The 17126-nt window shown below is 41.3% G+C and overlaps 6 non-coding genes across 6 annotated transcripts; all 6 read left to right on the top strand.

Moving 5' to 3' along the window:
* Positions 1 to 228: 228 nt before the first annotated feature.
* On the top strand, positions 229 to 335 carry LOC126093415 (U6 spliceosomal RNA). Its single transcript, XR_007521575.1, has one exon. It is a non-coding gene; the product is annotated as a U6 spliceosomal RNA (small nuclear RNA).
* A 2770-nt stretch (positions 336 to 3105) lies between these two features.
* LOC126093416 (U6 spliceosomal RNA) lies at positions 3106 to 3212 on the top strand. Its single transcript, XR_007521576.1, has one exon. It is a non-coding gene; the product is annotated as a U6 spliceosomal RNA (small nuclear RNA).
* A 2768-nt stretch (positions 3213 to 5980) lies between these two features.
* LOC126093418 (U6 spliceosomal RNA) lies at positions 5981 to 6087 on the top strand. Its single transcript, XR_007521577.1, has one exon. It is a non-coding gene; the product is annotated as a U6 spliceosomal RNA (small nuclear RNA).
* Positions 6088 to 8846: 2759 nt separating this feature from the next.
* On the top strand, positions 8847 to 8953 carry LOC126093419 (U6 spliceosomal RNA). Its single transcript, XR_007521578.1, has one exon. It is a non-coding gene; the product is annotated as a U6 spliceosomal RNA (small nuclear RNA).
* A 5186-nt stretch (positions 8954 to 14139) lies between these two features.
* Positions 14140 to 14246, top strand: LOC126093420 (U6 spliceosomal RNA). Its single transcript, XR_007521579.1, has one exon. It is a non-coding gene; the product is annotated as a U6 spliceosomal RNA (small nuclear RNA).
* A 2773-nt stretch (positions 14247 to 17019) lies between these two features.
* Positions 17020 to 17126, top strand: LOC126093471 (U6 spliceosomal RNA). Its single transcript, XR_007521624.1, has one exon. It is a non-coding gene; the product is annotated as a U6 spliceosomal RNA (small nuclear RNA).

The following is a 17126-nucleotide window of genomic DNA, read 5'->3' on the forward strand; positions in this document are numbered from 1 at the left end:
GCGAGAGCAAGCGACTCTACGATCTAAGTTTTACATCCAATACTGCCAAATAATACAGTTCAAAGAGCTGCCACTTACTAATAACGACACCTCGCAGTAATTAATTGACAGATTAGCACTCGGCAGGCCTTGTGTTCCTCGCCAGAGCTGCGTAAAGCTACGTCCAAGCCGAACCATGTTTGACGCGACGCCATAACTATATATACAATTTCAGAGGGCTCCTCGAATGTACTCGCTTCGGCGGTACATATACTAAAATTGGAACGATACAGAGAAGATTAGCATGGCCCCTGCGCAAGGATGACACGCAAAATCGTGAAGCGTTCCACATTTTTTTTCGCAATCTCACTCTCTCATGTCTCACATCAGCTGCTAATACCCTCAGCCACCTACACAAGTTTCGCTTCATATCTGCACCCACTTGTCACAAACTATGCTCTCCATTTACGCAGTTCTCCTCCACTCTCTTTCATTCACAACAGAACATGATAAAACTGGCGATAAACCTATCCCTTACATCACCAATGCACATCTAAAACGTCACTCTTAATAACAAGTCAGCAAGCACACCAAAACCACAACTACACTGACACAAGTACATGTCACTAGCACCCCTTCAGCTCATTGGCAAACCTGACACAAATCACAGCCAGTCTAAGCCTAAGATTAAGACTAAGCCTAGCACAGGCAAAAGCCTCTTCTCTTCCTCAGTATCACACTCAGCTGTCACAACATCTCTTCCTACTGTCTCAATCATGTCATTTCATAACACACACCTACTGCCACACACAACATTTGGAAACCTTACATCAACTTTACACAAGATAGCTGCATGTTCCAAATCTTTCTCACTCACATAGTTTCACTCAGACTACTGCTTAAATACACTCTAGCGCTCTAACATTAGCTTGCATTACCTAATATTTATTTTTCTCAAACGCCTACAAAGCTTCTGGTGCCTGTATGCCACTATCACATACTGTCTGCACACAGACCCACAACATTTAACTCTATTCATCTTCATGGCTGTAGCTGATGCCATAATTGTTTCAGCAGCATAAATAAACATGTGAAGGAAGATGTCTCTTTAATCATTAAGTGTGCAAGCTACCCCTTTACAGGAAGTTCATTTAACATTATGTTTCAAGTAACTTTCCTAGTGGCCTTGCTATCCAGCTGCAGCCCTCATAATACAGACTGCAGGTGACACCTCATCAGATTCTTAACTGAAGCACATCTGCCTGTGAAATAAGACACTGACCGTCACCTAAAAACCAACTATTACAGCAAATCTGTGGTGAATCAGCATGTCATGTACAAATTTCGATGGTGTGACCCACAAAGTATTTTCCCACATGTCTGGCAATCAGCCACTACATATAGTTACCTAAATTAATTTCAAAAGTGTCAGCCAATGAATACCACAACATTGAAGTGTTTAGAAAGCAGACCAGTATGCTAATATTAACATATAACACTGTATGTTAATATTAGCATACTGGTCTGCTTTCTAAACACTTCAGTGTTGTGGTATTCATTAACTGACACCTTTGAAATTAATTTAGGTAACTATATGTAGTGGCTGATTGCCAGACATGTGGGAAAATACTTTGTGGGTCACACCAGTGAAATTTGTACATGACATGCTGCTTCACCACAGATTTGCTGTAATAGTTGGTTTTTAGGTGAAGGGCAGTGGCTCATTACACAGGCAGATATGCTTCAGTTAAGAATCTGGTGAGGTGTCACCTGCAGTGACAGCACTTTGAATCCCATCAATGTCATACAAGTCGATGCTGTTCATAATTGCAGCTGATGCACCTCTCATCCTGTGTCTAGGAGAAAGATTGGACAATCTCTGCATGCAATATTCATTATGTCACATACACAGAAGCTCTACCACATAAGCAGATACAGAGCCAGTCTAGACACAAAACACTAGCAAGCTTCAAGATTTTGGAATAGACAACAACATCACAAACCAGTTTGTCTCACATGACACCAATAGCTACTCAGTTGTTAACTGCTTTCAGATACTAAATCTATCACTCTTTGTTTTGCACTAGCAATTCTTCCTGCAATAACAACATTCACCAAACTGGATTACATCTGATTGACATTTCCCAGGAACATAACTATAGCTACTAACACAATGCTAACCTGGTTTCTCCTACCACAAGTCCCCTCAATATTTTAGGCTCATTCACACATCTCCATCACAGTGTTTCACTGTTGTCAAGTAGACCTGCCCTGTGTAAACTTGGATCAACACAAATATATCACCTGGTATTGTACTGAAAACGGAACTATGTCCATCATTCCTCACACAACTCGCATTCACCCATCCATGCCCTAGTAATGACCTACACTGCTGTGTTTCAAAGTGTGCAATATGAATGCTGTTTTTAATGGTTCGTGAGGCTACTGTGTCTCTTCTTGCAGTCACAATTGTCTTCTGGCGCCATTGGATGAATAAGAGCATGCTTGGTGTCTGTGGAGTTACTCAATAATTTACATGGTCACAGACTGTGTCTTCTTGTGGTGTACTTGATGTGTGAGTTAAAAGTTGCCTTACATATGCGACTCTATCATTAAATCGATTAGTATCATAAGAAAGTACCACTGCAAGAGTAATGAAATTTGTGTTAGCAGTGAAGACAGTTTCGCAAAAATATTCACTTGTTTTGAGAGTCTTGAAGACCTGCTACCAGCTCCAATCAGAGTCATTTATCCCACACATTAGAGAAGTGTGTTTCATAGGTATGCCTGTAAGACACTAAATTCGGGATGTAAGAACATGGCGTCAATAGGTGCCAACACGTCTTGCTGCCGCCTAGCGGCAGCTGTGTGAAGCTGCTGCTGCTCTGGGTGGATGCTGCGTGAGCAAGCGACTCTAAGATCTAAGTTTTACATCCAATACTGCCAAATAATACAGTTGACAGAGCTGCCACTTACTAATAACGACACCTCGCAGTAATTAATTGACAGATTAGCAGTCGGCAAGCCTTGTGTTCCTCGCCAGAGCTGCGTAAAGCTACGTCCAAGCCGAACCATGTTTGACGCGACGCCATAACTATATATACAATTTGAGAGGGCTCCTCGAATGTACTCGCTTCGGCGGTACATATACTAAAATTGGAACGATACAGAGAAGATTAGCATGGCCCCTGCGCAAGGATGACACGCAAAATCGTGAAGCGTTCCACATTTTTTTCGCAATCTCACTCTCTCATGTCTCACATCAGCTGCTAATACCCTCAGCCACCTACACAAGTTTCGCTTCATATCTGCACCCACTTGTCACAAACTATGCTCTCCATTTACGCAGTTCTCCTCCACTCTCTTTCATTCACAACAAAACATGATAAAACTGGCGATAAACCTATCCCTTACATCACCAATGCACATCTAAAACGTCACTCTAATAACAAGTCAGCAGGCACACCAAAACCACAACTACACTGACACAAGTACATGTCACTAGCACCCCTTCAGCTCATTGGCAAACCTGACACAAATCACAGCCAGTCTAAGCCTAAGATTAAGACTAAGCCTAGCACAGGCAAAAGCCTCTTCTCTTCCTCAGTATCACACTCAGCTGTCACAACATCTCTTCCTACTGTCTCAATCATGTCATTTCATAACACACACCTACTGCCACACACAACATTTGGAAACCTTACATCAACTTTACACAAGATAGCTGCATGTTCCAAATCTTTCTCACTCACATAGTTTCACTCAGACTACTGCTTAAATACACTCTAGTACTCTAACATTAGCTTGCATTACCTAATATTTATTTTTCTCTAACGCCTACAAAGCTTCTGGTGCCTGTATGCCACTATCACATACTGTCTGCACACAGACCCACAACATTTATCTCTATTCATCTTCATGGCTGTAGCTGATGCCATAATTGTTTCAGCAGCATAAATAAACATGTGAAGGAAGATGTCTCTTTAATCATTAAGTGTGCAAGCTACCCCTTTACAGGAAGTTCATTTAACATTATGTTTCAAGTAACTTTCCTAGTGGCTTTGCTATCCAGCTGCAGCCCTCATAATACAGACTGCAGGTGACACCTCATCAGATTCTTAACTGAAGCACATCTGCCTGTGAAATAAGACACTGCCCGTCACCTAAAAACCAACTATTACAGCAAATCTGTGGTGAATCAGCATGTCATGTACAAATTTCGATGGTGTGACCCACAAAGTATTTTCCCACATGTCTGGCAATCAGCCACTACATATAGTTACCTAAATTAATTTCAAAAGTGTCAGCCAATGAATACCACAACATTGAAGTGTTTAGAAAGCAGACCAGTATGCTAATATTAACATATAACACTGTATGTTAATATTAGCATACTGGTCTGCTTTCTAAACACTTCAGTGTTGTGGTATTCATTAACTGACACCTTTGAAATTAATTTAGGTAACTATATGTAGTGGCTGATTGCCAGACATGTGGGAAAATACTTTGTGGGTCACACCAGTGAAATTTGTACATGACATGCTGCTTCACCACAGATTTGCTGTAATAGTTGGTTTTTAGGTGAAGGGCAGTGGCTCATTACACAGGCAGATATGCTTCAGTTAAGAATCTGGTGAGGTGTCACCTGCAGTGACAGCACTTTGAATCCCATCAATGTCATACAAGTCGATGCTGTTCATAATTGCAGCTGATGCACCTCTCATCCTGTGTCTAGGAGAAAGATTGGACAATCTCTGCATGCAATATTCATTATGTCACATACACAGAAGCTCTACCACATAAGCAGATACAGAGCCAGTCTAGACACAAAACACTAGCAAGCTTCAAGATTTTGGAATAGACAACAACATCACAAACCAGTTTGTCTCACATGACACCAATAGCTACTCAGTTGTTAACTGCTTTCAGATACTAAATCTATCACTCTTTGTTTTGCACTAGCAATTCTTCCTGCAATAACAACATTCACCAAACTGGATTACATCTGATTGACATTTCCCAGGAACATAACTATAGCTACTAACACAATGCTAACCTGGTTTCTCCTACCACAAGTCCCCTCAATATTTTAGGCTCATTCACACATCTCCATCACAGTGTTTCACTGTTGTCAAGTAGACCTGCCCTGTGTAAACTTGGATCAACACAAATATATCACCTGGTATTGTACTGAAAACGGAACTATGTCCATCATTCCTCACACAACTCGCATTCACCCATCCATGCCCTAGTAATGACCTACACTGCTGTGTTTCAAAGTGTGCAATATGAATGCTGTTTTTAATGGTTCGTGAGGCTACTGTGTCTCTTCTTGCAGTCACAATTGTCTTCTGGCGCCATTGGATGAATAAGAGCATGCTTGGTGTCTGTGGAGTTACTCAATAATTTACATGGTCACAGACTGTGTCTTCTTGTGGTGTACTTGATGTGTGAGTTAAAAGTTGCCTTACATATGCGACTCTGTCATTAAATCGATTAGTATCATAAGAAAGTACCACTGCAAGAGTAATGAAATTTGTGTTAGCAGTGAAGACAGTTTCGCAAAAATATTCACTTGTTTTGAGAGTCTTGAAGACCTGCTACCAGCTCCAATCAGAGTCATTTATCCCACACATTAGAGAAGTGTGTTTCATAGGTATGCCTGTAAGACACTAAATTCGGGATGTAAGAACATGGCGTCAATAGGTGCCAACACGTCTTGCTGCCGCCTAGCGGCAGCTGTGTGAAGCTGCTGCTGCTCTGGGTGGATGCTGCGAGAGCAAGCGACTCTACGATCTAAGTTTTACATCCAATACTGCCAAATAATACAGTTGACAGAGCTGCCACTTACTAATAACGACACCTCGCAGTAATTAATTGACAGATTAGCACTCGGCAGGCCTTGTGTTCCTCGCCAGAGCTGCGTAAAGCTACGTCCAAGCCGAACCATGTTTGACGCGACGCCATAACTATATATGCAATTTCAGAGGGCTCCTCGAATGTACTCGCTTCGGCGGTACATATACTAAAATTGGAACGATACAGAGAAGATTAGCATGGCCCCTGCGCAAGGATGACACGCAAAATCGTGAAGCGTTCCACATTTTTTTCGCAATCTCACTCTCTCATGTCTCACATCAGCTGCTAATACCCTCAGCCACCTACACAAGTTTCGCTTCATATCTGCACCCACTTGTCACAAACTATGCTCTCCATTTACGCAGTTCTCCTCCACTCTCTTTCATTCACAACAAAACATGATAAAACTGGCGATAAACCTATCCCTTACATCACCAATGCACATCTAAAACGTCACTCTAATAACAAGTCAGCAAGCACACCAAAACCACAACTACACTGACACAAGTACATGTCACTAGCACCCCTTCAGCTCATTGGCAAACCTGACACAAATCACAGCCAGTCTAAGCCTAAGATTAAGACTAAGCCTAGCACAGGCAAAAGCCTCTTCTCTTCCTCAGTATCACACTCAGCTGTCACAACATCTCTTCCTACTGTCTCAATCATGTTATTTCATAACACACACCTACTGCCACACACAACATTTACATCAACTTTACACAAGATAGCTGCATGTTCCAAATCTTTCTCACTCACATAGTTTCACTCAGACTACTGCTTAAATACACTCTAGCGCTCTAACATTAGCTTGCATTACCTAATATTTATTTTTCTCTAACGCCTACAAAGCTTCTGGTGCCTGTATGCCACTATCACATACTGTCTGCACACAGACCCACAACATTTATCTCTATTCATCTTCATGGCTGTAGCTGATGCCATAATTGTTTCAGCAGCATAAATAAACATGTGAAGGAAGATGTCTCTTTAATCATTAAGTGTGCAAGCTACCCCTTTACAGGAAGTTCATTTAACATTATGTTTCAAGTAACTTTCCTAGTGGCCTTGCTATCCAGCTGCAGCCCTCATAATACAGACTGCAGGTGACACCTCATCAGATTCTTAACTGAAGCACATCTGCCTGTGAAATAAGACACTGCCCGTCACCTAAAAACCAACTATTACAGCAAATCTGTGGTGAATCAGCATGTCATGTACAAATTTCGATGGTGTGACCCACAAAGTATTTTCCCACATGTCTGGCAATCAGCCACTACATATAGTTACCTAAATTAATTTCAAAAGTGTCAGCCAATGAATACCACAACATTGAAGTGTTTAGAAAGCAGACCAGTATGCTAATATCAACATATAACACTGTATGTTAATATTAGCATACTGGTCTGCTTTCTAAACACTTCAGTGTTGTGGTATTCATTAACTGACACCTTTGAAATTAATTTAGGTAACTATATGTAGTGGCTGATTGCCAGACATGTGGGAAAATACTTTGTGGGTCACACCAGTGAAATTTGTACATGACATGCTGCTTCACCACAGATTTGCTGTAATAGTTGGTTTTTAGGTGAAGGGCAGTGGCTCATTACACAGGCAGATATGCTTCAGTTAAGAATCTGGTGAGGTGTCACCTGCAGTGACAGCACTTTGAATCCCATCAATGTCATACAAGTCGATGCTGTTCATAATTGCAGCTGATGCACCTCTCATCCTGTGTCTAGGAGAAAGATTGGACAATCTCTGCATGCAATATTCATTATGTCACATACACAGAAGCTCTACCACATAAGCAGATACAGAGCCAGTCTAGACACAAAACACTAGCAAGCTTCAAGATTTTGGAATAGACAACAACATCACAAACCAGTTTGTCTCACATGACACCAATAGCTACTCAGTTGTTAACTGCTTTCAGATACTAAATCTATCACTCTTTGTTTTGCACTAGCAATTCTTCCTGCAATAACAACATTCACCAAACTGGATTACATCTGATTGACATTTCCCAGGAACATAACTATAGCTACTAACACAATGCTAACCGGGTTTCTCCTACCACAAGTCCCCTCAATATTTTAGGCTCATTCACACATCTCCATCACAGTGTTTCACTGTTGTCAAGTAGACCTGCCCTGTGTAAACTTGGATCAACACAAATATATCACCTGGTATTGTACTGAAAACGGAACTATGTCCATCATTCCTCACACAACTCGCATTCACCCATCCATGCCCTAGTAATGACCTACACTGCTGTGTTTCAAAGTGTGCAATATGAATGCTGTTTTTAATGGTTCGTGAGGCTACTGTGTCTCTTGTTGCAGTCACAATTGTCTTCTGGCGCCATTGGATGAATAAGAGCATGCTTGGTGTCTGTGGAGTTACTCAATAATTTACATGGTCACAGACTGTGTCTTCTTGTGGTGTACTTGATGTGTGAGTTAAAAGTTGCCTTACATATGCGACTCTGTCATTAAATCGATTAGTATCATAAGAAAGTACCACTGCAGGAGTAATGAAATTTGTGTTAGCAGTGAATACAGTTTCGCAAAAATATTCACTTGTTTTGAGAGTCTTGAAGACCTGCTACCAGCTCCAATCAGAGTCATTTATCCCACACATTAGAGAAGTGTGTTTCATAGGTATGCCTGTAAGACACTAAATTCGGGATGTAAGAACATGGCGTCAATAGGTGCCAACACGTCTTGCTGCCGCCTAGCGGCAGCTGTGTGAAGCTGCTGCTGCTCTGGGTGGATGCTGCGAGAGCAAGCGACTCTACGATCTAAGTTTTACATCCAATACTGCCAAATAATACAGTTGACAGAGCTGCCACTTACTAATAACGACACCTCGCAGTAATTAATTGACAGATTAGCACTCGGCAGGCCTTGTGTTCCTCGCCAGAGCTGCGTAAAGCTACGTCCAAGCCGAACCATGTTTGACGCGACGCCATAACTATATATACAATTTGAGAGGGCTCCTCGAATGTACTCGCTTCGGCGGTACATATACTAAAATTGGAACGATACAGAGAAGATTAGCATGGCCCCTGCGCAAGGATGACACGCAAAATCGTGAAGCGTTCCACATTTTTTTCGCAATCTCACTCTCTCATGTCTCACATCAGCTGCTAATACCCTCAGCCACCTACACAAGTTTCGCTTCATATCTGCACCCACTTGTCACAAACTATGCTCTCCATTTACGCAGTTCTCCTCCACTCTCTTTCATTCACAACAAAACATGATAAAACTGGCGATAAACCTATCCTTTACATCACCAATGCACATCTAAAACGTCACTCTAATAACAAGTCAGCAAGCACACCAAAACCACAACTACACTGACACAAGTACATGTCACTAGCACCCCTTCAGCTCATTGGCAAACCTGACACAAATCACAGCCAGTCTAAGCCTAAGATTAAGACTAAGCCTAGCACAGGCAAAAGCCTCTTCTCTTCCTCAGTATCACACTCAGCTGTCACAACATCTCTTCCTACTGTCTCAATCATGTTATTTCATAACACACACCTACTGCCACACACAACATTTACATCAACTTTACACAAGATAGCTGCATGTTCCAAATCTTTCTCACTCACATAGTTTCACTCAGACTACTGCTTAAATACACTCTAGCGCTCTAACATTAGCTTGCATTACCTAATATTTATTTTTCTCTAACGCCTACAAAGCTTCTGGTGCCTGTATGCCACTATCACATACTGTCTGCACACAGACCCACAACATTTATCTCTATTCATCTTCATGGCTGTAGCTGATGCCATAATTGTTTCAGCAGCATAAATAAACATGTGAAGGAAGATGTCTCTTTAACACTCTAAGCGCCAAGCCCGTAAAATTTACGGGCCTGGGATCGCGCGAAAATCACCAAGCCCGTAAAATTTACGGGCCGCTACATTTAATTTCATTCAAAACACTGCAACGTTATTTCTACGGGTTTGGCCAGCGCTATACGTTTTTCAGATGTTTATTAACAAAATGCGTCCATAGATGTCACGGCAGCGCTGTAATTCATGTTAAAACTTATCTTTGCGTTCTCAGTCTGTATATCATTCAGTTGTTTGTCATCATGTTTCGGCGCGGTTTATCAGACGCAGAAATTGCGGATTTGATCAATCATAGCGACACTCTGGATAATGTAGAGAGTGATTCAGACGATTCTGAATGCAATGGTGTGTTTGAAGGTACGTATTTCCGAATTTTCCACGTAATTGTGCAGTACGCACATATCTGTTGAACATGTGTAAACGATGTATGTAGTTACACATAATGTGATATTCTTTTTAGAAGACGAGATTGATGACAGTTTGTCTTCAGATGAAGACGAGAATGATGTTGAAGGTGTTGCTTCAAATCCAGCAGCTGTGCCGTATCCGAAAGACAGTGAGTGGACTGCAGTTGACACCTACCGACCTCTGCCTGTCAACACGACACCCAGGCAGATACTAGTGGATATTGATGAGTCGAGTTCTGTACTGGATTGCAGTAAAGTGTTCCTTACTGACAGTGACGTAAATGAACTCAAGAGACAGACAAATTTGTATGCATCACAGACAATACAGAAGAAAAGAAGAGGAAATAATCTGAAGCCCCATTCAGTTTTGAGTTCGTGGAAGCCAGTGACTATAAGTGAGATGAGGCGTTTCTTGGGTATTATTTTCCACATGTGTGTTTCGAAAAAGCCCAAAATTGCGGACCATTGGAGCACTAATCCTGTTCTTAGTTGTAACTTTTGTCCCCATGTCATGAGCCGTTTGCGTTTCACTCAGATACTGTCATGCTTGCATCTTGTTGACAATTCAAATCAGAAAAAACCAGGCGAAGATGGATTTCATCCACTTTACAAAGTTTTGCCATATTATAATAATTTGAAGGAGCGATGTATCCAGGCATATCGTCCCTCAGAAAAAGTGACAATTGATGAAGGAATTTGCCCATTTCGAGGTCGTGTGAGTTTCCGTGTTTACATGCAAAATAAGCCTCATAAGTATGGACTGAAAGTATATGCTGTTGCTGAAGCCAGTAGTGGCTATGTTGTAAATTTTGAAGTTTATGCTGGTAAGCATATTGTTGACAATTCTTCGTCTGCGGTTATTTTGCGATTGTTGTCTGACAGCAGCTTGCTGAACAAAGGCCACACTGTGTATTTAGATCGATTTTATTCCAGTCCAGAGCTATTTCAGCAACTGGCAGAGAAAGGCACTGGAGCTGTTGGTACTGTGAACAAATCCAGGAAAGGATTGCCTAAAGATTTAGTATCTGCTAAGCTGAAAAAGGGCGAAATGTCTTTTCGGCGTAAAGATAATGTATTGGCAATGAAGTGGAAAGATAAGAGAGATGTGTATACATTGTCTACAAGGCATCAAGCAACATTTGGTACGCATACTAAGAGAAATGGGTCTGTAGTATTGAAACCACTTCAGGTACTTGATTACAACCTCAATAAAATTGGAGTGGATATTGGAGACCAACGCCTGCAGTACAATCCGTTCCAGCACAGAACTGTGAAATGGTGGCGAAAATTATATTTCCATTTGCTGCTTATGGGAGTATCAAATGCATTTTGGCTGTACAATGCAGTGCACAGGAAGAAAATTACAATAACAGACTTTATAACAGTGCTTGCAGTTCAGCTTGTTGAAGACGACACACTTGAATTCATTCCAAGAAATGAAGGAACTGTAGGTCGGCTAACAAAGAGACATTTTTTGCAGCACATACCTGCAACTACTAAGAAGTATGCTGCTCGTGTGTGTCACGTGTGCAGTTCCAGGAGCAAGAAACAGAGTGGCAAGGCTTCTCGCAAAGAGACACGATACGAATGTGAACAGTGTGGCGTTGCACTCTGCCTGGAACCTTGCTTTAAAATTTTCCACACTAAAAAACAATATGATTCTGTGTGAAATTTATATGTAATACTGTATACTATCAGAAACATGTAATGTAGTGCCACAATTTTGGTTAAAAATAAATCACAATTGTATTCCCTTATTCGTATGACTTTTTCTAAATTCTTAAAACATCTAAGTGATTTCTATAACTGTACCTTAAAGCTGTGCATTGTAAAGTAGTTTCTTTCACTCAGAATTAAAGTAGAAATGTGCAGCTTCAAGATGGTACCAAATTTGCCACAATCCAAACAGTAGATTTGATGCAGTAATTTTTTTAATATTGGTAAAATTGCCCGGTTTCTAGGGACGGGTGCATAAAATAGGCCTGGTACAGAGAGTGTTAATCATTAAGTGTGCAAGCTACCCCTTTACAGGAAGTTCATTTAACATTATGTTTCAAGTAACTTTCCTAGTGGCCTTGCTATCCAGCTGCAGCCCTCATAATACAGACTGCAGGTGACACCTCATCAGATTCTTAACTGAAGCACATCTGCCTGTGAAATAAGACACTGCCCGTCACCTAAAAACCAACTATTACAGCAAATCTGTGGTGAATCAGCATGTCATGTACAAATTTCGATGGTGTGACCCACAAAGTATTTTCCCACATGTCTGGCAATCAGCCACTACATATAGTTACCTAAATTAATTTCAAAAGTGTCAGCCAATGAATACCACAACATTGAAGTGTTCAGAAAGCAGACCAGTATGCTAATATTAACATATAACACTGTATGTTAATATTAGTATACTGGTCTGCTTTCTAAACACTTCACTTCAGTGTTGTGGTATTCATTAACTGACACCTTTGAAATTAATTTAGGTAACTATATGTAGTGGCTGATTGCCAGACATGTGGGAAAATACTTTGTGGGTCACACCAGTGAAATTTGTACATGACATGCTGCTTCACCACAGATTTGCTGTAATAGTTGGTTTTTAGGTGAAGGGCAGTGGCTCATTACACAGGCAGATATGCTTCAGTTAAGAATCTGGTGAGGTGTCACCTGCAGTGACAGCACTTTGAATCCCATCAATGTCATACAAGTCGATGCTGTTCATAATTGCAGCTGATGCACCTCTCATCCTGTGTCTAGGAGAAAGATTGGACAATCTCTGCATGCAATATTCATTATGTCACATACACAGAAGCTCTACCACATAAGCAGATACAGAGCCAGTCTAGACACAAAACACTAGCAAGCTTCAAGATTTTGGAATAGACAACAACATCACAAACCAGTTTGTCTCACATGACACCAATAGCTACTCAGTTGTTAACTGCTTTCAGATACTAAATCTATCACTCTTTGTTTTGCACTAGCAATTCTTCCTGCAATAACAACATTCACCAAACTGGATTACATCTGATTGACATTTCCCAGGAACATAACTATAGCTACTAACACAATGCTAACCGGGTTTCTCCTACCACAAGTCCCCTCAATATTTTAGGCTCATTCACACATCTCCATCACAGTGTTTCACTGTTGTCAAGTAGACCTGCCCTGTGTAAACTTGGATCAACACAAATATATCACCTGGTATTGTACTGAAAACGGAACTATGTCCATCATTCCTCACACAACTCGCATTCACCCATCCATGCCCTAGTAATGACCTACACTGCTGTGTTTCAAAGTGTGCAATATGAATGCTGTTTTTAATGGTTCGTGAGGCTACTGTGTCTCTTGTTGCAGTCACAATTGTCTTCTGGCGCCATTGGATGAATAGGACCATGCTTGGTGTCTGTGGAGTTACTCAATAATTTACATGGTCACAGACTGTGTCTTCTTGTGGTGTACTTGATGTGTGAGTTAAAAGTTGCCTTACATATGCGACTCTGTCATTAAATCGATTAGTATCATAAGAAAGTACCACTGCAAGAGTAATGAAATTTGTGTTAGCAGTGAAGACAGTTTCGCAAAAATATTCACTTGTTTTGAGAGTCTTGAAGACCTGCTACCAGCTCCAATCAGAGTCATTTATCCCACACATTAGAGAAGTGTGTTTCATAGGTATGCCTGTAAGACACTAAATTCGGGATGTAAGAACATGGCGTCAATAGGTGCCAACACGTCTTGCTGCCGCCTAGCGGCAGCTGTGTGAAGCTGCTGCTGCTCTGGGTGGATGCTGCGAGAGCAAGCGACTCTACGATCTAAGTTTTACATCCAATACTGCCAAATAATACAGTTGACAGAGCTGCCACTTACTAATAACGACACCTCGCAGTAATTAATTGACAGATTAGCACTCGGCAGGCCTTGTGTTCCTCGCCAGAGCTGCGTAAAGCTACGTCCAAGCCGAACCATGTTTGACGCGACGCCATAACTATATATACAATTTTAGAGGGCTCCTCGAATGTACTCGCTTCGGCGGTACATATACTAAAATTGGAACGATACAGAGAAGATTAGCATGGCCCCTGCGCAAGGATGACACGCAAAATCGTGAAGCGTTCCACATTTTTTTCGCAATCTCACTCTCTCATGTCTCACATCAGCTGCTAATACCCTCAGCCACCTACACAAGTTTCGCTTCATATCTGCACCCACTTGTCACAAACTATGCTCTCCATTCACGCAGTTCTCCTCCACTCTCTTTCATTCAAAACAGAACATGATAAAACTGGCGATAAACCTATCCCTTACATCACCAATGCACATCTAAAACGTCACTCTAATAACAAGTCAGCAAGCACACCAAAACCACAACTACACTGACACAAGTACATGTCACTAGCACCCCTTCAGCTCATTGGCAAACCTGACACAAATCACAGCCAGTCTAAGCCTAAGATTAAGACTAAGCCTAGCACAGGCAAAAGCCTCTTCTCTTCCTCAGTATCACACTCAGCTGTCACAACATCTCTTCCTACTGTCTCAATCATGTCATTTCATAACACACACCTACTGCCACACACAACATTTGGAAACCTTACATCAACTTTACACAAGATAGCTGCATGTTCCAAATCTTTCTCACTCACATAGTTTCACTCAGACTACTGCTTAAATACACTCTAGTGCTCTAACATTAGCTTGCATTACCTAATATTTATTTTTCTCTAACGCCTACAAAGCTTCTGGTGCCTGTATGCCACTATCACATACTGTCTGCACACAGACCCACAACATTTATCTCTATTCATCTTCATGGCTGTAGCTGATGCCATAATTGTTTCAGCAGCATAAATAAACATGTGAAGGAAGATGTCTCTTTAATCATTAAGTGTGCAAGCTACCCCTTTACAGGAAGTTCATTTAACATTATGTTTCAAGTAACTTTCCTAGTGGCCTTGCTATCCAGCTGCAGCCCCCATAATACAGACTGCAGGTGACACCTCATCAGATTCTTAACTGAAGCACATCTGCCTGTGAAATAAGACACTGCCCGTCACCTAAAAACCAACTATTACAGCAAATCTGTGGTGAATCAGCATGTCATGTACAAATTTCGATGGTGTGACCCACAAAGTATTTTCCCACATGTCTGGCAATCAGCCACTACATATAGTTACCTAAATTAATTTCAAAAGTGTCAGCCAATGAATACCACAACACTGAAGTGTTCAGAAAGCAGACCAGTATGCTAATATTAACATATAACACTGTATGTTAATATTAGTATACTGGTCTGCTTTCTAAACACTTCACTTCAGTGTTGTGGTATTCATTAACTGACACCTTTGAAATTAATTTAGGTAACTATATGTAGTGGCTGATTGCCAGACATGTGGGAAAATACTTTGTGGGTCACACCAGTGAAATTTGTACATGACATGCTGCTTCACCACAGATTTGCTGTAATAGTTGGTTTTTAGGTGAAGGGCAGTGGCTCATTACACAGGCAGATATGCTTCAGTTAAGAATCTGGTGAGGTGTCACCTGCAGTGACAGCACTTTGAATCCCATCAATGTCATACAAGTCGATGCTGTTCATAATTGCAGCTGATGCACCTCTCATCCTGTGTCTAGGAGAAAGATTGGACAATCTCTGCATGCAATATTCATTATGTCACATACACAGAAGCTCTACCACATAAGCAGATACAGAGCCAGTCTAGACACAAAACACTAGCAAGCTTCAAGATTTTGGAATAGACAACAACATCACAAACCAGTTTGTCTCACATGACACCAATAGCTACTCAGTTGTTAACTGCTTTCAGATACTAAATCTATCACACTTTGTTTTGCACTAGCAATTCTTCCTGCAATAACAACATTCACCAAACTGGATTACATCTGATTGACATTTCCCAGAAACATAACTATAGCTACTAACACAATGCTAACCTGGTTTCTCCTACCACAAGTCCCCTCAATATTTTAGGCTCATTCACACATCTCCATCACAGTGTTTCACTGTTGTCAAGTAGACCTGCCCTGTGTAAACTTGGATCAACACAAATATATCACCTGGTATTGTACTGAAAACGGAACTATGTCCATCATTCCTCACACAACTCGCATTCACCCATCCATGCCCTAGTAATGACCTACACTGCTGTGTTTCAAAGTGTGCAATATGAATGCTGTTTTTAATGGTTCGTGAGGCTACTGTGTCTCTTGTTGCAGTCACAATTGTCATCTGGCGCCATTGGATGAATAGGACCATGCTTGGTGTCTGTGGAGTTACTCAATAATTTACATGGTCACAGACTGTGTCTTCTTGTGGTGTACTTGATGTGTGAGTTAAAAGTTGCCTTACATATGCGACTCTGTCATTAAATCGATTAGTATCATAAGAAAGTACCACTGCAAGAGTAATGAAATTTGTGTTAGCAGTGAAGACAGTTTCGCAAAAATATTCACTTGTTTTGAGAGTCTTGAAGACCTGCTACCAGCTCCAATCAGAGTCATTTATCCCACACATTAGAGAAGTGTGTTTCATAGGTATGCCTGTAAGACACTAAATTCGGGATGTAAGAACATGGCGTCAATAGGTGCCAACACGTCTTGCTGCCGCCTAGCGGCAGCTGTGTGAAGCTGCTGCTGCTCTGGGTGGATGCTGCGAGAGCAAGCGACTCTACGATCTAAGTTTTACATCCAATACTGCCAAATAATACAGTTGACAGAGCTGCCACTTACTAATAACGACACCTCGCAGTAATTAATTGACAGATTAGCACTCGGCAGGCCTTGTGTTCCTCGCCAGAGCTGCGTAAAGCTACGTCCAAGCCGAACCATGTTTGACGCGACGCCATAACTATATATACAATTTCAGAGGGCTCCTCGAATGTACTCGCTTCGGCGGTACATATACTAAAATTGGAACGATACAGAGAAGATTAGCATGGCCCCTGCGCAAGGATGACACGCAAAATCGTGAAGCGTTCCACATTTAT

Source organism: Schistocerca cancellata, chromosome 7, assembly GCF_023864275.1.
Source record: "Schistocerca cancellata isolate TAMUIC-IGC-003103 chromosome 7, iqSchCanc2.1, whole genome shotgun sequence".
Lineage (NCBI taxonomy): Eukaryota > Metazoa > Arthropoda > Insecta > Orthoptera > Acrididae > Schistocerca > Schistocerca cancellata.